The sequence below is a fragment of the Podarcis melisellensis genome (assembly GCF_964234715.1).
Source record: "Podarcis melisellensis genome assembly, chromosome: 6".
Lineage (NCBI taxonomy): Eukaryota > Metazoa > Chordata > Lepidosauria > Squamata > Lacertidae > Podarcis > Podarcis melisellensis.
In genome coordinates, this window is record NC_138538.1 from 8,618,397 (window position 1) to 8,641,596 (window position 23,200).

The following is a 23,200-nucleotide window of genomic DNA, read 5'->3' on the forward strand; positions in this document are numbered from 1 at the left end:
GTATATAAGTAATGTTGTTGTGTGATGTCACAAATTGTGCTTGCTCACAACTTATGCCTCATGCACAGATGTTTTTTCTTGGTCTTTAAGGTCAAAAATGGAGATGATGGAGTGTCTGTTGTACTGGTCCTGTACTGCCTTATGAAGTATCCGAATCTTACTATGTTTCTAAAGCAGGGATGTCCCACAGGTCGACTGTGGGATCCTGATCGCCACCCCCTTCAAAAAACTCTCAACAACTTTGGTCAATCCAATGGGTAGATCATTGCCAGGTTTGTTATAGTGGGAGTAGATTGCAGTCTCTTGGAAGTTGGACATGCCTATGCTAGAGGAATCTTCCTGGGAGTTTACCCATGCCTTTGCTGGTCACAAATCTGGTTTTAGATCTGAAAGACCAAGGAAAAGTGGAGGTGTATATTCAAGGTGTAATTCAGCAAAAATTGTGACTTTGCACATTGGGTTAAACCACAGAGCCGAGGATTTGCCAATCAGAAGGTTGGCAGTTCAAATCTCTGCGACGGGCTGAGCTCCCGTTGCCAACCTAACAGTTCAAAAGCACACCAGTGCAAGTAGATAAATAGGTACTGCTCCGGTGGGAAGATAAACGGCATTTCCATGCGCTGCTCTGGTTTTCCAGAAGCGACTTAGCCATGCTGGACACATGACTCGGAAGCTGTACGCCAGCTCCCTCGGCCAATAAAGCAATATGAATGCCGCAACCCCAGAGTCGGTCACGACTGACCTAATGGTCAGGGGTCCCTTTACCTTTACCTTTAATGACCACAGGACACAACCATTAAGGCAACACCCTCTGGGAGTTGTCGTTTATTAAGGGTTCTGAGAGTTGTTAGGAGGCCCCTATTCGCTGAGCAACAATTCCCAGAGTGGTTTAACTATCAATCCCACTTCACAAGGAACTTTGAGAATTGTAGCTCTGAGCTGGGTACAAATGGGTCTTCCTCAGCACCCTTAACAAACTACAACCTGCAGAATTCTTTTGGGGGGAGCTGTAAGTGTTTAAAGTGGTATAAATGTGCTTTGAACGTATGCTGTGAATGAGGCCTTTGTGTCATGTGGGCTAGGAAGAGAGTAGCTAAAGTGAGAGAGTTGTGGGTGGGAGAGGATGAGCAGCAAAGGAAGGGTTAAGAACCTTCTCACATTCAAACACTGGTGGCACCAGAAACAGATTGGGTGGGTGGGTGAGGGGTTGGCAAAGAAGGGGCAAAATATATTTCTAGGTGAGGTAGTTGTACCCCACATGTTAAGGGGTGCTTACTGCCCACCCACTTCTGGTCGCTGCCTGTGGGATATTTACAATGCAGTCAAACCAACAATGCATGTTTGCTAGATAGGCACATGAGAGGAGCCGAATCTCACAGAGTTTTCCTGACAGTTTGCTAGAGAGAACTCTGTGAGAGACACTCTCACTGTGCCCTAAGAGGGGGAGGGCATAGCCACATATATTCTCCTTACCTGCCCGGACAGATGCTCTTTTGCATCTCTCTCTTACCTCTTCATCTCAACACTCAAGCCAGAAACGTGAGAATAATCTGCCTGTCTGAGCTCCATTGCTCGGACACCATCTTAAACTAGACTTAACCAGGTCTTTGTAACTGAATGGCAATTTTATGCCTCTGCCTGGACAAAGCAGCTGCATCTTTTATTCTTACTCTGAGTAAATGTTACTTTTTACAAGACTGTTTGTTGTGATTATTGTTTTAAGGGGGAGAAAATGGGGAAATACCAGTCTGCCTTATATCATCCTAGATTACTTAAACTAAAAGGCTAAAACTAGCCTCTCTAAGCTTCCTCTTAAGCAGCAAAGGGATGCAGTCTGCTGAACTCCCAAACACGAGGAAGGAAGAATAATAACTAGCAAATATATCATCTCCCAACATCTATCAACATCCCTATGCCACTTGACATGTCAGAAGAAGCAGCCAGCTTAACGTATTTCCAGTGTGCCAGTGTGGGAAGAACACTGGCAGACAGCACTGGGAACGTCTACCACTTCCTGGGTTCACAGTGAACTTGTCTGACACATACGATTCAGTTAGTTTACCTTGGTAGGGTATTACTTTCTTATCTCCTTACATTAATTGATTCTACATCCCTTAATAGCTCAATAGCTTATCAGGCTCTTCCACTCAGTAGACCTGCCGAATGTCTGGAGGCAATTAGAGTGTCATTTTCAGTAATAACAAGTTTCCTTGAGAAGTTCCTGATGAGCCGGCTTTATTGCTCAGATTAGAAACTGAAGCTCTGTCCTGTTATGAACACAGGTACAAATTGAAATGACTTCTCGAGAGCAACGGAAATCTCCCTGTTCCAGCCCTGGAAAGGGGATTTCAGGCTTTTACATCGAGGGCAGCCTCTTGCCTTGCCATTCCCACTGGCCACCAGACTCTCCACTTCATATCATTGCATAGTCCGCTTCCAATTTTCTGTCAGGTGAATGTCATTTACAACCCTGGAGTTTCTGCGGCAAAGTCCCTAGCTGTGTTCATTCCGTTCGTTTCTACCTCAAGGGTACCGGGGCTCAACATCACAGTGTAATTATTATCGCCCTTGTTCGTGGTTGCCAATTGCATGGTTAAGTGTGAAGTCGGGGATATAAATACCCTGCCTTCAAATTCGCATGTTCATTGGCCAGCTGAGAACTAGCAGATTTAAAAAGGAAAAAGGAAATAATTCTAATTATTTACTCTGCAACAGGCTTCGTTTCCACCTCTCCCCCTTTTGCTGGAAGTGAACAGCACCGAGGTATTTGGATCCAATCAAACCGGATTTCTGATCTCAGCATGGGGGAGCAAAGAGAGAGGTAGAGAGAAGGTTTACAAGCCCTTTATTGGGATATAGACAAGATTAATGTGTTGGGAAAGCAGAGACATCACCTTGCCAACAAAGGTCCGTATAGTTAAAGCTATGGTTTTCCCAGTAGTGATGTATGGAAGTGAGAGCTGGACCATAAAGAAGGCTGATCGCCGAAGAATGGATGCTTTTGAATTGTGGTGCTAGAGGAGACTCTTGAGAGTCCCACGGACTGCAAGAAGATCAAACCTATCCATTCTGAAGGAAGTCAGCCCTGAGTGCTCACTGGAAGGGCAGATCCTGAAGCTGAGGCTCCAATACTTTGGCCACCTCATGAAAAGAGAAGACTCCCTGGAAAAGACCCTGATGTTGGGAAAGATGGAGGGCACAAGGAGAAGGGGATGACAGAGGACAAGATGGTGGGACAGTGTTCTTGAAGCTACCAGTGTGAGTTTGACTAAACTGTGGGAGGCAGTGGAAGACAGGAGTGCCTGGCGTGCTCTGGTCCACGGGGTCACGAAGAGTCGGACACAACTAAACAACTAAACAACAACAACAACAAATGTGTTGGGAGAGCAGGCAACAGTGTATTTTAAAATATTTTGTTGCGGTTACTTTTTAATAAAAAGTACAAGAGTAACGGTGCAGCTCAAACATCTTCCTCTTCTCCCCACCCCAACCAAAGGTGATTTGTGCTTCTGGTATTTGCATATGCATTGACCCACTTAATTGTTTATAACAAGTCACTTAGGTATAGAAGTAATTGAGTTTGGTCAGGAGTTTTGTTGCTGCTGAGGAATAATCACAAGTGGTCTGAAATTGTCTCGGCAAGACTTCTGAAACCTCCTTGAAACCTGAGAAGTTTCACATCTTCCCTACTAGGTTATATATAGTAAGGAGTTCCTTGTTAGTCTGTGCAGCTGCAAATGAGTGAGAAATTAGAAGGGTCGAGGCCAGCCAAGAGGCAAAACGTCCCCACAGGAAAGACTAAAAGTGAAATACACAACAGGAATAAGCAACGGTTGCTTACCCATAGCTTAAAAGGGGAATTGCACAAATTCATAGGGAAGGTTTTATTACCCATGAGAACAACCAGTAGTATAGCTCTGAATATAAGTTGCTAGCAGGTTGGTAGGTAAACAATAGGAAAGGGTTGACCTGGGTGAGAGTTGTTGGGTGATAATTGTTGAAAACAAGATTCTGGACTAAATTGGGCTGGGGGGGGGGGGATTGCCAGCCTTTTCGGCCCTGTGGGGATCTTTGGGAATTTTAGAAAGTGTTGGAGGTGCCACTTACAAAATGGCTGCCCTTGGGTGTGGCGTAACACAAAATGGCTGCCACATCTAAATGAGCAGAAGGGACAGGAGCACAAGTGGTGAAGGCATGTCTGGGAATCTCTTTAAAATGGCATCGGGGAGGATTTCTGCTGAATCGGAAAATCCAGACATACAGTAAGTTGGAGTATTTTTTTAAAAAAATAATCAAAGAAAAATCAAAACAAATTTTTTGGAGAGGAGATGGAAAAGGGCACCTACACCAGCCACTGCTGTGCTCACTCACAGAGAAAAGAAGCTATTGGATCTCTCCTCTGTTCAGAAGAGAAGGTGGGTAACCAATCCTGGTATCCAAGGTAACTATCTGGTGCCTCCCAGCCCATCTCTGCATCCAGCCAGTCCATGACAACCTACAACGTAGTGCGTCTAGCCATTCAGTTGGAGCCAGCAGGGCACTGCCACTTATGGAGAGCAATTGGGATCCACCAATGGTGTCAATTACATTGGCACTGGATTTCAGCCTATAGGTTTCCACACATGTCCTTTCCATTCATGTATTTTTAATCTTTTGTTGGAAGCCGCCCAGAGTGGCTGGGGATACCCAGCCAGATGGGCGGGGTAGAAATAATAAATTATATTATTATTATTATTATTATTATTATTATTATTATTATTATTATTCACATGAACATGTTAATCAAAAGCCGAGTTCCTTCTTCACCAACAAAAATTGCAGTATTACTTCCAATCAGACTAAGAAGGTTGGGCCAACACTCTTTGGGTCTTCACATGTGCACAAAATCTAGTAAAGTATTATCACATGCAAATACCAAATCTGAGGATTTAAAGTAGTCCCCCTCACCTACTAAACCAATTTCAGCTTAAGCAATAATTTGCTCTGAAGATAATTGATGGATTGCTTAATAGTGGCCATTTTCCACTGTAAGGAGAGAATCATACAGTACAGTGGACGCTTGGGTTGTAAACGTGATCTGTGGAGGAGGCACGTTTGCAACCTACATCGTTCACAACCCACAGCGCCGCGTCTGGGCACACGCAGGTTGCGATTCGGTGCTTCTGAACATGCACAAAGCGCAATTTAGTGCTTCTGCGCATGCGCGACCGCCAAAACCCGGAAGTAACCCGTTCCAGTACTTCCAGGTTTCAGCATGTCCATAACCCGAAAAAACCTGAGCATCTGTAACCCGAGGTATGACTGTATTACATCAATAGCAAGTAGCACACAGGTCAGTTACTACATTATTTTTGTTGGGTTGTTGAAATAGCATACATATATTATTACTCTTTGTTGTAAATTAAAATGTCAGAATTATTTGTGGATGTTACACCCAAAAAAAGACCCATCTGACACCCAGATTATCAGTATACAAGAGCCTCAAGGGTGTCTATTGGAACCTGCCATGAATGATTAACCAATGAGTTAAAAAATAAATAAATGCAATTCAGTTAGTATTGAATGCTGCAAAGCTGGTGTCAAAAGCTTGGCTTCTTCACCAATTTGCAAGGCAGTTCCAACACACTGGGTTCTCTCTCCCTTTTTAACGAACAGCTCAAGTTTACTTATTTACTTTCATTGTCACCTTTTCATTCTCAGCTGATTTTCTTACCAAATCTGTGCTTTGCATTCATCTCTCCCCCCCCCCCCAATAAAGAGATGTCTTGTTTTCCTATCCTCCCCATCACCCCCACCCTTGGATGCAGCTGCTTCTCCTGATGGTGTTATCTTGCGGGCTGCCAGATAAGTGTTTCCCATCCATTTTTATTTATTTCATCGATATTTTCCCTCTTCCCATCCATCCATGGGCTTTTAACATTCTGCCAAAGAAAAGACGTAGAAATCAGACTCATATACACCTGTGTGCGCGCATGTGCGTGTGTATCGTGATAATTTACAACTTTTAAATAGTTTAATATCTGTCTTGTTCCTGTCGGCACAAATATTAAAATACGAGTCTCAGGAACAGAACATTTTGTGCACAAGAGAACTTCCTTCCTTCCTCTTCGTGTTCATTTTCATCAGAAATGCATGTAGACTTCAGAATCAAACTGGAAATTTGGCATAAATTGCACAGTGTGGTGACAGATACAGATAGGTAGCCGTGTTGGTCTGTCATAGTCAAAACAAAAAAATTCCTTCCAGTAGCACCTTAAAGACCAACTAAGTTACTTCTTGGTATGAGCTTTTGTGTGCATGCACACTTCTTCAGATACCAGTGTGGTGAATTAGAGACTTCCTAGCTTAACTGTGGCTAACCACAAAAAGGATCAAATGACCTGCATCTTGGCTTATTAAGATGAGATATGATCAATCAGACCAGTCAGAGACACTATCATAATGGTCTTCTTTTGTTATAATAATAATTTTGATATTTACCGTATTTTTCGCTCCATAAGACGCACCTGACCATAAGACACACCTAGTTTTTAGAGGAAAACAAGAAAAAAAATATTCTGAATATAACAGTGGATGTATGATTTTTGTGGTTCATGCTGTGGCCACAAACATGTGATCTGACGGTGAGTTTGGGGTAGCCCAATGCAAAAATCCTGAGGATCCATGTGGATCTGTGCTTTGTAACCACATTTTTGCACCATTGCGGCTCCACAAAACAGTGGATTTTTTTTTTTTGGTGCAGGCTGAGGATCCCTGGGCTTTTACCTCCCCACTCCCAGGCAGCCTCCTTTATTGCTAGCGTCCCTTATCTCCCTCTCCGATCACTTGCTGATCAGCTGCTTCCTTTCAACACCCCCTTCCCTTTTTCAAAAAAAGAAGAAGCATGATCTGCTTTTCACCCCTGGGCAATTCAGCTCCAGGGACCACACATTCACTCCATAAGATGCACAGACAATTCCCCTTACTTTTTAGGAAGAAAAAAGTGTGTCTTATGGAGCAAAAAATACAGTATAACTCACCCACCTTGTCAGGTATGCTAGTCAATTTTGGTGCTGAATCGCCCATTCTCAAGTCTAGAAAAGTCCTTTCTACAGCTCCTCCTATTGAGTGGAGGAGCTATTGCAACAAGACTTTTCTGAGTCAGTCTTTGGCACTGATCCAGTTGGACACTAGTGTCAGGAATTCTTCAGGTACAAGCTCAGCATACATGATAACAGGTGTTAATGAACTCCTCTTAGTCCACAGGCAATTAGGATACCTGTTCAACCTCTCATAAGGCAAGAATATACATGGATTCCTACTGTAGCTTTACTGTAAAATGTCACCTACCTCTGTGTGTGTGTGTGTGTGTGTGTGTTTAAACTGCCCATATAGTTTATCTCATGTTTGCTAAATATTTAAATTGAACTCAAACAGTGTGACCACAATATCCAGCGATTAAAATTGTTTTAGAATGCAGTTAGCTCTTGACTTCTTGTTAAAAGATTAGGAAGCGATGATATATATATTTTTAATTTCAAGAGGGCAGTGGCGGGGGGGGGGGGAGGAATGAAATGTCTGTATTTGTAAGTGCTAATAAATTGCTATTAAACAGTATTAATCCCTCCTGCTTGAACAGAGATAATGTCAGCTATTGGTACTTAACCACACAATTTATTGCAACTGCCTTATCTTGGGTTAGTGCTTTCTCATTCACACATAAACTTGAGATTTTGTTCCGGGCCATTTTTTTAATGGAGTCCTTCAATTATTTTTAAAAAAATAAAGAAATCCAAACCTTAATTTCTTCTTTCCTCATCTCCTGCTGGGCTTTGCATGAAAGTTTAATTTGGCTGAGATTCCTTTTTTAAAAAATCATTTCTGTTTAATGCTTTGCATATTTTCTGTCACCAAACTGCCCGTCCTCTTGCACAAAAGCCTGAGGAGTGGTAATCACCAGTTCTTTCCTGCGCTTGGAGTAAATGTCAGGTTTTCTTCAGCTGGATTTTGGGAGGGGGTTGATGGGAAAGAATATACTTGCACTCCTCTTGGCAAGACAAATTAATCAGCCTGTCTTTAAGAACTGCTGGCACAAAGAGTTCCCACACTGGCGCTTTCTTGGTGAAAAGGAAACAGGACATGTTGCAATGTGAGGAGTTAGGACCACAGTGGGTACTGCACCTGGGACTAAAAGGTAAAGGTACCCCTGACCATTAGGTCCAGTCGTGACCGACTCTGGGGTTGCGGCGCTCATCTCGCTCTATGGGCCGAGGGAGCCAGCATTTGTCCTCAGACAGCTTCCGGGTCATGTGGCCAGCATGATCAAGTCGCTTCAGGCAAACCAGAGCAGCGCACGGAAGCACCGTTTACCTTCCCGCCAGAGCGGTACCCATTTATCTACTTGCACTTTGACGTGCTTTCGAACTGCTAGGTTGGCAGGAGCAGGGACCGAGCAACGGGAGCTCACCCCTTTGCGGGGATTCAAACCGCCGACCTTCTGATCAGCAAGTCCTAGGCTCTGTGGTTTAACCCACAGCACCACCCGTGTCCGCACCTGGGACTATCTGTGGCCTATCTGTTAAAGATTCAGCCATCACCTGGTTCAATAAGTTGCCAATAGCTCCAACTACAATCTGGCCCCATGATGAAGCCCTCGCAAGACCTCTTCACCGCAAGCAATCAGCACTCTTATTCTTTAAATGGGCTGTTTTATTAAGATATTCCACAGATCCTGTTTGGGTGCAAGATTTGAGGTAGAAATGATTTCATAAACAAATGAATCTAGGTCAGGGTATTTTTGCGGTTTTGCCTTAAGAGATGCCATCCATATTGAGAAATGGTTTCTCCAGCAGGTCTTAGCAGGCTGTCAATCACATAACTAACTTCCAGCTTTCTCTGCACATGTGAGAGAAAGAAGCTTATTTCCATATCTTAATTAAAATTTCTATTAATCCCATCTGAGGCTTTGTAACTTCAGGATGCATGCACAGAAAATAATAGCATTATTATTTCCGATAAACACTTGAGGCAGATTATTCCATAGGGTTTACCATGTCTTGTGTTGATGAACAGCGGCGACAAATCTGTGTTACAGGACAAGAGTTTAGAAAGCAGAAATTGTGTGTGTGTGTGTGTGTGTGTGTGTGCCTTTGCATGTGCGCAAGAGTCTGGAAAACTTAACTCATGTGCACCACAGTTTGGTCAGCTGTGCCGGATTGCACACTGATGTGCACAGTGGGTACATGTTGGCAGCGAGTGCGCATCAGAGAAGGAGATGGAAGAGAAATGTATGGTGTCTTGTGTTTGGTTGTCCTCTAGTGTCAAAATGTCCAGAGCCAGCCCTGGATTCTGTGGATGCAGGGACATGCCTGGCATGCTCTGTTTTTGGACCCATTGCCCACAGGGCACAACCAGCAGAAGAGAAACATTCCTGGACTTTGGAAAAAGAATTCTGCAACATTCTATGGGCCCTCATCTGCCCTTCCAGGGAACATAAGTGTGATGGCCTGGAATTCGGACTCAGAGGCTGAACCTGAGGAGTCCCAGCCTGCACAGGATTCCCCGCCTCCAGAACCAGCTGAGCCTGGGCTGGGGCTTGAGCCTGAAGGGTCCTCACCTGTGCTGGATCCTCAGGTGCAGGCACCAGCTGAGTCTGCTCTGGCCCTTGAAGTGATGGAGGACCCATTGCCTGCAGGTGCTCCACTCTCAGCCCCGTCAGGGGAAGCTGAGGTTGCCTCTAGGTCCAGTAACCCTCCAGCCTCTCCTGAGCTGCAGAGGCTCAGGGCAGAGAGGCGAAGGGAACTACGTTCCCGCAGGAGGAGTGCTTGCCTCCATGCCAGGAGAGGCGAGTCACCTGTGAACCGGGGCCGCCCTATGCCTCGGGGCAGATAAAAGCCAGTCAGCCCCAGTCCCAGGTTGTGGGAGCAATGTTCCTGCAAGCCTGTTCCTGCCTACACCCTGTCCTGCTCTTCTGCCAGAGTTCCTGACCGTACCCGACTCCCTGCCTTGGACCCAGCTACAGCTTTGACAGACAGCCTCCATACCGCACCCTCAACCTCGGACTGCACTCGGACCTTGCTTCTTGGTTAGCCCCAGGACCAGCACAATAAGGTTCCTCCCTCAATCAGGGGAGGAGGAAGGGGGCAGTGGGGGCAGTCCACCCCGTGTGTCACCACTGAGGGTGGGCGACAAAATGCCAGGCAGCATTCACCGCGGGGCCTGAAGCGCGCCCAAGCCATGCATCTCTCCTGGGAGTGGCGCAGTGGCTTGGGTGCCCGCAGGCTCTGCGCTGCCCCAAATGGTTTGCCTGCCACCTCTCCCTCAGCTTTAGGGTGGCTGAGTGGGAGGAGGCAATCAGACCCACAGAGCATCCTGCCATGGCTGGCCCCGTCCATGGAGCAGCTGGCCCCACCCCTGGGCACAGGCCACACATGCCACCCCTGGCATCCAACCAGTTTGTTCCACCGCTGCCATCACTGACTGATGGCAAACTCTGTTTTGTTCAAGATATTTGGGGGGAAGTCACTCAGATTTTTAAAGGATCAATGTTGAGCTGAGGCTTGTTACGGCGACTGCAAGGACGCTCGGGAAGTTCGGAAAAAGAACTCCAACCCCTTGCTTTCAACTGGGATACCCGTTGCGGAGAGTCGGCTATCTTTCAAGTCGGGTCTCTCCGTCTTACTTTCGGGCTCCCAATTGGTGCGGCTGGCTGGAGAAATATAGAGGAAGAGATAGAGCTCAGAACCCCCCTTTTGGGTCGAGCAGCAGTCCACGGTCTCTCTCACCAATTGGACCAAGAGACAGGCGGGAAGGAGCGATAGAGAGGAGGGCAGAGAATTCAGTTGCCAGGAGATTTCCACCCCTTTCCCACCAGTGCACTGGGTTTTTCCCTTTTCTTATACTCACGCGTCTTCTATGATGATCCCAGGGTGAATAAGCCAGCTGGGTCCCTCTTTGCTCCCCGGCTGATCTCCTGGGGCTTTTGATTACCGCCCGGAAGATGGCCGGGGGTCCAAAGGATCTTCCCAGGCAAAATGGCCTGGTGCCGGCTGAAGATTTCGGGGCCCCCGGTCAGCAACGCGGGAGAACCGCATGCCCCACGTTGTGGGCGCCAACTGTTACGGCAAAATCTGGGTGCGAGGCTGTTCTGCCACCCAGCTCATCGGACTAAGTCCGTGGGTCCCTGCGGAGGAAAATGAGCTCAGCCGGAGACAGGAGCAAGCAGCAGAAGATCCAAGTTTATTGCGCAACAGGTTCAAGGCGAGATTGAACCGTGAGAAAGGGGTGACATGAGTTTTTGAAACTCCCTCCATGTCCCAGAATACAGTGCAAAACACGTCATGAATACATTAAAGAGAGGTTTGGTTACACAGATTACATCATGAATATATTAAAGGGAGGTTGGGTTACACAGATTAACATAAGGAGGAGGGAGGGGGGAATATGCAGAGCTGGAGATATGCACAGATAAACACTTCCTGGGGATGAGAAAACAATAGTCCCAAATATGCATAGCCTGCCACCTGACATTGTCTGGAGGAAAGGCTGATCAGAGCAATTTGAAAGGATTAGGGTCTTGACACCTTGCTTGAGGGATTATGCTGGACAGGGGAGATGTGATGGAATCCTAGAGTAATTGAGCAAACTGGCACGCTGATTTTCTATGAATTTTATAGATTTTAGTCCCTTTTGACATTGACAATTGGAAATAAATTGATATATTGTAGCGAAGAAGAAGGTGAAGAAGACATGCCCCCCCCTTCCGTAACAGGCTACATGTCTTAAAGGGACTGATGTCCCCCCAGCCTTTGGGGGTCTCTAACCATATTTACATAGTCGATAAAGCATCGTGAGCTTTAAATGAATTATAAAAAGAAGGTCCCCCCCCACTGCAGTCCAGCACACAGGGCAACCTATTCTACTGGATAATTTCAGGGCAGGGTACCAGGTGCAGCCATGAGTGCTATACTAGCAACCTCTAAAACAGCATAACAGAAATGAATAAAGATTTATTTACAAACGAAATATTATATTTTTATGATAGATGTGTGTGTCTGTGTGTGAGAGAGAGAATGAATGCATGCATGTATGTCTATGTGTAAGGTACATCTCCAGCTCATAAATGTGAGGAATGTGGGCCATAGAATCCAATACACAGCAGCAAAGCGACTCCGTTATTAAGTCTGTAATTGCCAATAATTAATTTGCTAATTGCATGCAACTAATCTGTGTCCTTTTTGTTTTATATCAATTAACAGAGTAATTTTTTTAAAAGCAATCTACTTGATAGTTCCTCACTGGCAGACCTAGCCCAGCAGAGCTAATGAAACAGGGCAGCCCCTTTAACTAACCTCATTAGGATCCCTCCTTTTGTTGAACGTCCTGGAAGAAATAGTTAATTCTGCTGCAGGAGAGCCTTTGATGTTAAGAGTGCTAATGAGGGGACTGAGGAGCTCTGATGATGTTTGTTTAGAAGGCTGTTTTGCTAGTCGCAGTGGAATCCAGTAGTTTTTCCCTCTCCTCTCTATTTCTGAAATCTTGGTACAACCACATTAATTCACCCCACCCTCCATCAAGACATTATAGAACACTGCATAGTTGATGTGGTCACTAATCCATTATATATTTTCAGGTTTTATGGGGAAAGCAGTTTTGCACCCACCAGCCATCCCCGAGGGGTGTTCCAAATTTCCCATGCCTCCAACAGTGTGGAGGGGAGAACTCAACTCTTCTTTATGTCTCGCAAGTAGTATCGTTTTGTTACTGTGGTTGTTAGTTGTTGTTGTTGTTGTTGTTGTTTAGTCGTTTAGTCATGTCCGACTCTTCGTGACCCCATGGACCAGAGCACGCCAGGCACTCCTGTCTTCCACTGCCTCCCGCAGTTTGGTCAAACTCATGTTGGTAGCTTCGAGAACACTGTCCAACCATCTCGTCCTCTGTCGTCCCCTTCTCCTTGTGCCCTCCATCTTTCCCAACATCAGGGTCTTTTCCAGGGAGTCTTCTCTTCTCATGAGGTGGCCAAAGTATTGGAGCCTCAGCTTCAGGATCTGTCTTGTTACCAAAGGTCTCCAAGTGACCTACAACTCATTTAAAAACAGTAGAGCATCATAACTGTCTGCTGGATCAGACCAATGGCCCATTTAGTCCAGCATCCTGTTCTCACAGTAGCCAAGGAGATGCCTGTGAGAAACCAAGGAGCAGAACAAAAGCCCTCTCCCCTCCCTGTCGTGAATTCTTTGCGGCGCTTTAGCAGAAATGCTCACAGCTCCAGGTTCTTCAGTGCAGTATATTTATTGTGACCTATATAGAAGAGAAGAAGAAGAGGAGTTTGGATTTGATATCCCGCTTTATCACTACCCAAAGAGTCTCAAAGTGGCTAACAATCTCCTTTCCCTTCCTCCCCCACAACAAACACTCTGTGAGGTGAGTGGGGCTGAGAGACTTCAGAGAAATGTGACTAGTCCAAGGTCACCCAGCAGCTGCATGTGGAGGAGCAGGGAAGCAAACCCGGTTCACCAGATTACGAGTCCACTGCTATAAACCACTACACCACACTGGCTCTCCACAGGCTATAATACACAAGTAGTTCATACAGTCAAACAGAGTACCTGGCTGCACCTTAAGGCAAATAGGAAGACCTCTAACTCTCTCTCTCTGACCACACTCTTCTACAACACCCCTTTACTGCTGGACAGGTTTCCCTTTTAAACCGATGACAGCCAATCAACTGACAGCACATTACCGCTGAGACTTTCTGACCCAGCATTTCCATAGAAAGTATTGAAGGCTGATGGCGTCAGCCAGTTGCATCAGCTAGCAAACTCAAACCTGCAGACTTACTATCTCACACAGCATTCTGTGATCCCAACACTCCCATGGTTTCAAACAACTAGGAGTCACTAGCAGCCCTCTCCTCCACCATGAATTTGTCCGATCCTCTTTTAAAGCCATCCAAGCTGGTGACCATTACTGGGGGAGCGAGTTCCATAGTTTAACTATGTGCTGTGTGAAGAAGGACTATATTTCATCAGTCCTAAATCTTCCAACATTCAGCTTCATTAATGTCCGTGAGTTCTTGTGTTATAAGAGGAGAAAAAAACACCTTTCTCCACTTTCTCCATGCTATGCATAATCTTATAGATGCCTATCCTATTGCCTCTTACTTTTGTCTAAACTAAAAAAGTCTCAAACACTGCAACCTTTCTTCATATTAATGTCATTGGCGAAACAGCATTTCCCTCTCTTTTAAACAGCACCCTTGCTTATTTGCTTGCCCGCCAATTTATCATACTGGAGTTGGCGTGGCTGCCTATCAACGGCCATACAAACTGCAGGGTGACAACAGCCTTACATTTTTATGTATATAGGAGGAAAGCAGTTTGAAAGCACAAAGTGCAAGTAGATAAATAGGTACCGTTCCAGCGGGAAGGTAAATGGCATTTCCATGCGCTGCTCTGGTTCAACAGAAGCTGCTTAGTCATGTTGGCCACATGACCCGGAAGCTGTATGCCAGTTCCCTCAGCCAATAAAGCGAGATGAGCGCCGCAACCCCAGAGTCATCCGCGATTAGATCTAATGGTCAGGGATCCCTTTACCTTTACCTTTGCCATTAAAATAAAGAAACCTCCATAACAGGAAGCTTTGGCAGCACAATAGTAACATTAGTAACACTAGTTACTACTTCCATCTGGAGTAATTCTTGCAGACAGGGATGGCCCCAGGACATTCTGCTTCCTGGAAATGAGGGGACAGCTCTCCATGCTCCATATACAAAGAACAACTAAATGGGCAGTTTAGCCTTACCTCATTGTTGCAAATGGGGCAATGTCCTCTACAGCAGGTGCAGAGGGCATCCCAGCTTTGAGGGTACACCACATGGCACACATAGCTCTGTGCTTCAGCTCCTTCTCTGTGTACCCTGCCCCTCAGCATCTGCTGCCTGTGGTAGATACCTCTCTCTGCCCAATGGTAGACTGGTCTTGCACTGTGATTGTTTGTCAGCTACAGGAGTTCCTCTAGGGCTCAGCCAAAGTTGTGTCCTGGCAATAGCCTATCCTTCACTTCCAACAATACCTCTTGGTTCTTTGGGTGGAGGGTAGAGAAAGATGTGCAACTGTGCATAGACAGCAGCCTAGCATACAAAGGCATAAACTGCATTCCTTGCTCTGCCCAGTTTTGCCTGTGGCTCCAGCGTCCACTGGAATATGGCCCCCAGAAAGGAAGGTGGCCCTTGGGCTGGAACAGGTCCCCAGGCCCTGTGTTACAGAGTACAAGAAGAAAGCAGCCCCAAGCAACTTGGCACAGGGAGGGAGCAGGGAACAGAGGAAGGAGAAGGGAATAGGTGGGGTAAAAATGCGACTGGGAAGCAATCTATGATTGTTTGGGGTGCATATACTTGGACTTGGTTACAGGCTGAGGTACAGTCATATGGCCTGACAACTAGGAGGTTGTGCCAATAACAGCTTTCTTAATGAGTTTTTAATGAGTTCCTCGGTGAGCTGGCAACTTTCTGGCTCATGGCCAATGCTCCTAACCACTACTCCACACACAGCAAATTAGTCAAACCCTCCCAGTGAGAACTGAGACCAAATTTGCATGATGATCATTACTACTGATGGCAATCAAGATCTTTTGTCAATTTCTTGACTCCTAGTCCCACCCCTAAAAAAATCTTGTCCTGTAATCAGCAGTGGCTAGCTCAGACTAAAGGTCACCATTTCAATTTCCCATGGTGCTTCTGAGACAAGCTATATGTGAGGCATTGTGGGAAAATAAAAACGGTGTCTCCTGGCTTCCTGATACTTATTGGAGCAACTACCACTACTTACCACTACCACTACTGGAAGGGTAGATGGGAAAAAAGGGCAGTGCTCCTATACCTTTAATAGTGAGAAATTATACCTGCTGAAATTCCTTCTTCTACATTACTATTAAAGGTGCAGTAGCTCTGTCCTTTTCCCCCCTCTTCCTTTTGGGGGGGGGGATATTATAACGGAAGGGGCCAGAGATGTAGGATTGGAATCACCAGGTGACACTTCGTTGATGATCTCCTCAAACCTGCAACTTGCCATGCTAATTCTCATGGAGAGGTAATCCTGTGACTTAACTGTGTTGCTTCATACTTTCAAGACAGTGTCCCTGAGTCCTTTTTCCGTGGGGAGTTATTGAAATCTGCTTGGAAAAATTCCTTCCACATAGAAAACTAGCTTGTTAGAGAGTTGCCTAGCCTATATTTCTATATGCAGGGAGAAGCATTCATGTGCTGTGTTTCCATGTGCTGGGAGAAGTAACTGCCTGTGTAAAAGGAAAGAACTCAACAGTGCCCATGTGCACCTGAACTGCAAGCCCTCCCTCACAACTATTCAAAGCCTCAACTTCCATCTGCAACAGAATCCCGAAAATTGCATATGCGTAGCTGCGAAATGCAGGGATGACTTTTTGCATCTTTTTGAACCTCCCAGATGCATGCTCCCCCCCCCCCGGTGCTTTGATGATCTGGCAGCAGATCTTCTTGCAGATGGAATAGCTGCTGCTGCATCCTTCACACAACATCAAAGTCCTGCTGCCTCTCATCCGCTCCCTGCTAAGCAGCTGATGGGCAGGAGAGGACCCAGAGGACCTGGCAAAACCCTGCTGTCAGCTGGAGTTCCTTACTCCTGATGTACAACGTAAGTGGAATGCTCTTACTGGAGTGCCTTAAAAAAAATTAAACAGCAATGGTATTTTGTAAACAAGTAACCAGGCACAAAATACAGGGAGAGATAGAAAGGATAACTCACAGGGTTCCCGGTGCATTAGGTATTCAATATATATGTCACATTTGCTGTGACCTCACTTCTTACAAGCTTCTCTTGGCTTTTGTTGTGATGTTCCGGGGGAGGTCTATTCCCGCTGTGCTCTGCAGAAAGTGTGATAAAAGCAAAAGAAACTGGGATATCAACCCTCTCTCTTTCTCAGCCTCCCTCCCTCATTCTCTCTTTCTCACGCACACAAAACATACACTTCCAAGATGGATAGATTAGCCATTTTTTTCCTCCGCCAGCAGTTTATGCGCTAAGGTTAAATGAACTGAGCGGAGGGTATGGTAGTGACATCACACAAAAAAGAGGAAATGTATCATGTGGGGAAACAAGAGCACAGATCTGCATAAAAACTGCATAATTTAGTCCATTTTAGAAATAATTGCCCTAATTTAAATCGGACCACAGTAGAGCTTAGCAATGATGATGAAGAAGAGTTTGGATTTGATATCCCACTTTATCACTACCCTAAGGAGTCTCAAAGCGGCTAACAATCTCCTTTCCCTTCCTCCCCCACAACAAAAACACTCTGTGAGGTGAATGAGGCTGAGAGACTTCAAAGAAGTGTGACTAGCCCAAGGTCACCCAGCAGCTGCATGTGGAGGAGCAGGGAATCAAACCCGGTTCACCAGATTACGAGTCCACCGCTATTAACCACTACACACTGGCTCACTGTGACCAGGTGCTGTTGATGGGCAACATCAAGTTGTACTTTGACCTGTTCCAGCCCTTCCCACCCCAGTCTCCCTTTAGCTTTAAACCAGACATCGGCTGCCCTTCAACAAGTGTACCCTCATCCACAGAGTAGGAGACACAGCAACCCTAGCAGAGGCAGGCTGGTGTGGCCAGACAGGGTGGTCATCTGGAAAATCAGAAATCATTTGTCAAGTTGAGAAAAACATGCAAGCGTGGAAGTGTGCATCCTTCTCTTCTGAAGGAGTGTCTCCACCCCCATCGTTCAGACCAGACACTGAGGTCCAGCTCTGAGGACCTTCTGGCAGTTCCCTCACTGCAAGAAGTGAGGTTACAGGGAACCAGGCAGAGGGCCTTCTTGGTAGTGGCGCCCATCATGTGGCACGCCCTCCCATCAGATGTCAACTATCTGACTTTTAAAAGACATCTGAAGGTAGCCCTGTTTAGGGAAGTTTTAAATGTTTGATGTTTATCATATTTTTAAAATTCTGTTGGGGGCCGCCCAGAGTGGCTGGAGAAACCCAGCCAGATGGGTGAGGTATAAATTATTATTATTATTATTATTATTATTATTATTATTATTATTATTATCCCATGGCCGCCTCTAGTCAAGCAGATTTCTCAAATAATACGATACCCTGCAAAACATGTTCAATATAGATGAAAATGGAGTGTAGATCAGAGGTGGAAGAAACTGTTCTCTCAATTTCTCATTTTTCCAGCCTTAAGTTCTGTTCTCCACATCTCTTTGTGACGGTGAAATAATTGAAGTCCTTATGAAAATTCACCAGCACATTAGTGCAAATGACTCCTAACATGCACATTCTTTGCTATGCAATATTGCCTAACATACACATTTTTTGCACATCCATTTCATTTATTTTTACGTTCTCTTCGCAAACATTTTTGCATGTTATTTTCACAAACATTTTAATGCATGCTTTATCACAGTATGTGGTGCTTTATTTCCCATGTTACTTGACTGGAGAGCTGCATTGCAAAATTCAGAGAAGTGTGAATTTCAAAGGATAGCCGCGTTTCGGTTTGTGCATTGTTTCTGAAAGTGTGAATGGGGCAGGCTCACCTTTAAATGTGAACTGAATCTGACTTCTCCCCCATTCGCGGCAGAGGGGGTGGGTGGAAGAGTCTGGATTTCCCTAGAAGCAGGTGCAAGGGGCCGAATCGCAGCTCCAGCTCTGAGCGTTTCTCCTCCCCCCTCCTGCCAGGCAGCATGTCAAGGAGCAGCTGAGATAAATTGCAATGCCTCCCACTCTCCTGGCCCATTTCTTTCTTATGAATGTGTAATGTATGCTAATGAATTCCTCACTTTGGGGGCATATGGTTAAGACATATAGATAGAGCCTAATCTTAGGAGAAGGAAGAAAGGGGCTTCCATGCTACAAGCTGGGGGTGGGCAGGGAAGGAGAGAGGGAGGGGTGTGTACTGGGTGATGACAAATAGACATTTGGGCCAGTGGGAGCAACACTGGTTGGTCTCAAGATTTACCGTATTTATTTATTTTGGAGGAAAGGAAGAGGAGGAAAAGCGCATGACTGATTTCTCTATGGGGGGGTGGAATGAGAGAGAGAGAGAGAGAGAGAGAATGTATTGCAAAGTTATGGAATAATGGCAAAGATATTGTTAAAGAGAAATGAGAGGAGGCATAAATTATTTTATTGATTATTTTATTGATTTTTATTGACTCATAGAATAGAATCATAGAGTTGGAAGAGACCACAAGGCCCATCGAGTCCAACCCCCTGCCAAGCAGGAAACACCACCAGAGCACTCCTGACATATGGTTGTCAAACCTCTGCTTAAAGACCTCCAAAGAAGGAGACTCCACCACACTCCTTGGCAGCAAATTCCACTGTCGAACAGCTCTTACTGTCAGGAAGTTCTTCCTAATGTTTAGGTGGAATCTTCTTTCTTGTAGTTTGGATCCATTGCTCCGTATCCGCTTCTCTGGAGCAGCAGAAAACAACCTTTCTCCCTCCTCTATGTGACATCCTTTTATATATTTGAACATGGCTATCATATCACCCCTTAACCTCCTCTTCTCCAGGCTAAACATGCCCAGCTCCCTTAGCCGTTCCTCATAAGGCATCGTTTCCAGGCCTTTGACCATTTTGGTTGCCCTCCTCTGGACACGTTCCAGAGGAGGGCAACCATATTGATTAAATATCTATCCCACCCTTCTTCCCAAAGGAGCCCAGGGCAGCACCAGAAAGTCTCCAAGGTGCCCCACCCCCAAGAAAGCATATTAAACTCCCTCCTGACCCCATCCATACCGCCTCTGTCTCTGGAGGTGGTACATAGCCATTGTGACTAGTAGCCTCTGGTGATAGCCTTCATCTCCCATGAATCTGGTCCTAACTGGTCCACGTTGAAAGCCATCACTACATCTTGTGGCAGCACACATGGACACAGAACAAAAGAACATAGAAATCAAGGGTCATCTCCTGCCACTGCAACACACGCCGTTCCTGGTCTCTGTGCTGATCAGAGCCACAGCGGAAAAGAACCTTGCAAGCATGTCCCTGGAGTTGTTACACATCTAGACCAAGGAAGTTCTCCCATCTTAAAGGTCTTCCTCTTCTTCTCAAAGGAAAGAGTAGTTTTCCACAGGCGAGAGCTGGAGGCATGGAGGCATTGCAGTTTGAAATAAAACAGGGAAGCCTACAGACACAAGAGTCCCCTGCACATCACAACATATCCAAAGGTCTTTCCCTCTTGTCTGTTGAGTTTCAAAACAAAAGGCCTGCAGGCATTTGGAGAATACTAAAAAGAAGGCTGTATCTCTCTCTCTCTCTCTCTCTCTCTCTCTCTCTCTCTCTCTCTCTCTCTCTCTGTCAGATAAAGCCCAGTGATGGAGCCCCCTTATCCCAGCTGTGGTGCGCTCTGTGGCTGGTACATCATAATGACATGAAAATGAGACTGAGTGACACTGTTATTAACCTTTGTTACCTCAATAAATCACAGCAAACAGCAGCAATTACTCTGGTTTTCTGACAAATACTACTTACACAGCAGATCTTTCCCTTGTTCTCGGCTCTGTCTTTTAACAACTGGAAGTGGAGCCACGCAGCTGCACACATATCAATTTGCTGAAAAGCAATGGCAATAATTGAGTGCTCTTTCATAATGGCCCATAACAGACTTTCGTACAGTTCTTCTCTCGCCGCATAGTCAACGGGTGGGTGGGGACAGGCGATGGAATTCCTGCAGTGCAAAGCACTGGCAGAACAGTTGTAAGATACACCCGTCAGCACTGCTAGATGGGGAAGCGATCTCCATGCAGGTGCCATAGGAATGGGGAGAGCCCTCAGCTCAGCTGTGCATCCCAGTTAAAAGGCTCTCAGGCATTAGGCCATGGGCTTTGGCTCAGCAGTAGGGCATCTGTTTTTGCACACAAAAAGTTCCAAGTTCAATCCTCATTATCTCCAGGTAGGTCAGGAGAGTCCTCTGCCTGAAACCTGGGAGAGCTGTTGCCTGCCTGCCTGCCTGTCTGATTATTATTATTATTATTATTATTATTATTATTATTATTATTATTTGTATGCTTGCTGCCCTATACCTGTAGGTCTCAGGGTGATTCACAACATAAAATCACAATATAAAAGTGAAATATACTCGGAGTCGAGTGTGGATTTCATCCTCTTTATTCAGCTCAGAGTAGTGAGGAATCGAAGTTCCCCCATAATGTCTGCTTTATATACATTATTTACACAATGGGCCACACGTGATTGGCTAATTCTGGGATTCTCCTGTAGGCCAATCAGGTTGGGGATTCACTTCCACCTGGAGTTGGATTGGGTGGCTCCTGCGGACCAATCAGACTGCTGCATTCTGAATCCTATTGTTCTAGGACCAATCAGACTGCTGCATTCTAAATCCTATTGTTCTAGGACCAATCAGACTGCTGCATTTTGGATCCTATTCAACTCAGTACATAACAAAAAAACACAAAATACATAATAAAAACAAAGACAACCCAATAATTCCCTCACCCACAACACATTTTTAAAAGGGCATCAAATGTCAATCAGCCAAAGGCCTGGTTGAAGAGGAACATTTTTTTCTGGCACCTAAAGGTGTATAATTAAGGTGCCAGGTGGACCTCCCTGGGGAGAGTATTCCACAAATGGGAAGCCACTGCAGAGAAGGCCCTGTTCTCGTGTTGCCACCCTCCGGACCTCTCATGGAGGAGACACACAAAGAAGGGCCTCAGATGATAATCGCAGGGTCTGGGTAGGTTCATGAGGGAGTCCTTGAGGTATTGCGGTCCTGAGCCATTTAAGGCTTTATAGGTCTACGCCAGCACTTTCCATGGGGCCTGGAAAGTAATTGGTAGCCAGTACAGTCGGAATAGGATCTGTGTAATGTGATCAAATTGTCTTACCCCAGTGAGAAACCGGGCTGCTAAATCCTGCACCAGCTAAAGTTTCCATACTGTCTTCAGAGGCATATAATATTTTACAGTAATCTGGTATGCTGTTGCCTATCAGTGTACAGAGCAAATTGGACCAGTGGTCTGACTCAATATTAGGCAGCTTTCTGTATTCTTAGAGAGAGCAAAGGCTACAAACATTTTTTTCTGTCAATGTAGGCAGTCTTCCAGAGAGGGATATAAGAAGGCATTGTTTTTCATTCTGCTCTGTATTTGTTGTACAGTGGTACCTCGGGTTACAGATGCTTCAGATTACAGATGCTTCAGGTTACAGACTCTGCTAACCTAGAAATAGTATCTCGGGTTAAGAACTTTGCTTCAGGATGAGAACAGAAATCACGCAGCAGCAGCAGCGGGAGGCCCAATTAGCTCAAGTGGTACCTCAGGTTAAGAACAGTTTCAGGTTAAGAACGGACCTCCAGAACGAATGAAATTCTTAACCCTGTATGCAGGGCTGTTTCCATTTCACTGCAGTTTGCCTTCCAGCAAAAACTATGTTACTTCTCTCACTGTCCGCTGTGGCGAAATTACATAGCTTACTGAACTGATGTAACTAATCATGTAAATTACCATGAGTATAGCCATGGAGCAGGGGGGCAACTCTGCCTAAATCGAATAAATAAAAAAATATACTTAACTGAAAGTAGAAATACTCGGAATATTTGAAAATGAAATGCTCACCAAGGTCACTTGGATAATTTTGTGGCGCATTCTAGCAACGCAACTGTCAAGCCAACTAAGTGATAGACGTGGCTTCTGTGAACTCACCAATCGCGTCACAGGTAGCTCGGTTCTGGAAGAGGACAGGTGGGTGTACTCCCCTCCCCTCCATCATAGATCCTGGCTACACCCACGTAAATTACATTGTCATTATGTTATTCCACCCCACTCACAGCAATACAAAGGAAATGCCATGCAAATGGGATGGAAATTTAATCAATTTGCAAACTGATTGTGTTCACTGGATTGATTTCCATTCAGGACATGGAATTGATAAGCGAGCATTGGCAGTTTCCACTCTCATTTCTGTTCCTATTGGAATTGTCTGGCATCCCGACATCCAGAATACCTATTTATATAGTGTTTATCCTGATTTGCTTGCACAGGGGTTAAACTATGTCCAGTCTTTATTGAGTATTATATTGGATTTGTTTCCAGAACAGTTACAGTGGTACCTCGGGTTAAGAACTTAATTCATTCCAGAGGTCCGTTCTTAACCTGAAACTGTTCTTAACCTGAGGTACCACTTTAGCCAATGGGGCCTCCCACTGCCGCCATG

At 45.4% G+C, this 23,200-nt stretch overlaps 1 long non-coding RNA gene across 1 annotated transcript; it reads right to left on the reverse strand.

The window, feature by feature from the left end:
- Positions 1-230: 230 nt before the first annotated feature.
- On the reverse strand, positions 231-22,680 carry LOC309373270. The gene is made up of 4 exons (XR_014169926.1): positions 22,603-22,680; positions 20,498-20,578; positions 16,758-16,876; positions 231-386 (listed from the first exon to the last, which is right to left on the reverse strand). It is a non-coding gene; the product is annotated as an uncharacterized lncRNA (long non-coding RNA).
- Between the last annotated feature and the right edge of the window lie 520 nt (positions 22,681-23,200).